This window comes from Belonocnema kinseyi, chromosome 4, assembly GCF_010883055.1.
Source record: "Belonocnema kinseyi isolate 2016_QV_RU_SX_M_011 chromosome 4, B_treatae_v1, whole genome shotgun sequence".
NCBI lineage: Eukaryota > Metazoa > Arthropoda > Insecta > Hymenoptera > Cynipidae > Belonocnema > Belonocnema kinseyi.
In genome coordinates, this window is record NC_046660.1 from 88,482,398 (window position 1) to 88,483,674 (window position 1,277).

At 43.8% G+C, this 1,277-nt stretch overlaps 1 protein-coding gene across 1 annotated transcript in view; it reads right to left on the reverse strand.

The window, feature by feature from the left end:
• LOC117172059 (THAP domain-containing protein 1-like) overlaps positions 1-1,277 on the reverse strand; it is a 5,484-nt gene that overhangs the window by 1,559 nt on the left and 2,648 nt on the right. The window lies entirely within an intron of this gene.

A 1,277-nucleotide genomic window follows, 5' to 3' on the forward strand; every position in this document is an offset into this window, starting at 1 on the left:
CACAACCACGTCTCACGACCGTGAGATAGGTGGTTACAGTCTGTAAAGGAATCAATACGACGATCCAGCAAAAGCCTCGTGCACCCTAAGAACACAAAGCGATTCAAGGACTACCGCCTTCTGCATTTTTCCCGCAAGTGTTTGAGCATATTGTTGAAAAGCAGGGATGCTTTTTAGGCCATTAGCGAGTGAAAGCTTGGCATCTCCAAGAGCGCCGATGATAAGGACGATTAGTTTAACAGAATATTCTGGGTACAATCGTTGCAACTCCCTTATAAGGTCTCGATACCTCTCTTTCTTTTTATTCTCCTTGGTTATGATGTTTTTGTCAGCTGGTGCCGAAAATTCGATAACGAACATGGTTCGCTTTTCGAAGTCAAGAAGAACCATGTCAGGCCTCGAGTGAGCAACAGAAACAATTGTCGAGAATATAAAGTTCCAGTATATGTGGTACTTCCCATTCTCGACAATTGACTCGATTTCCCTAGGAGCATTTAGAGGAGCGATATCAAGGTTAATGCTGTAAGAGTAACAGAGATAGTAATAAAGAACTCTTAGTGCCACATTGTGCCTTTGAATGTAGGTCGTTCCCGCGTGAGTTGGACAACTAGATAGTATGTGAGCTAAATGCTCGGGGTGTGCATGGCACGCCCTGCAGCTATCATCAGGAACGTCTTGGCTCAAAATGTGCCGACGGTATGTTAAGGTGGAAATGACACCGTCTTAACATGCAAAAATGAAACCCTCCGTACCAGACTTTAGTCCGAGCGATTTAAGGAAGGCAAACGTTAGCTCACAAGACATTGACTGATCCTTCACATTTCTGTGGAAGATACTATGCATCCTCTTATCGAGGAGCTGTTCACGAAAGTTTTTCTCTTGTGCTTTCTTAATCCGGGCTTTCAGGAGTGAGTACTCGAGATAGATAAGATTTGATGCATTTTGCTCATCCCTAATATTGAAGTCAAGTCCGAGTGTTTCAGCAGCCTCCTCCGCTGCTTTGTACAGAAACACTCCTTTGCCCACTTCTTCGTGATTTCTGACCATTTTAAGAAGAGGGTCTCTTCCATTTGCAACTCTATGTGCTGTACGCAGAATAATCCTGTTGTGAAGACATTCAAGACGCAATATTCCACGACCACCTTGATGGCGTGAGATGTACAGTCGCGGAACGAAAGAATTAAGATGCATGCTTTTGTTCATGTGCATAACCTTTCTTGTCCCGATATCAAGGGATCTGAGCTCGTTCTTCGTCCATGGAAGTACTTCAAATGAAT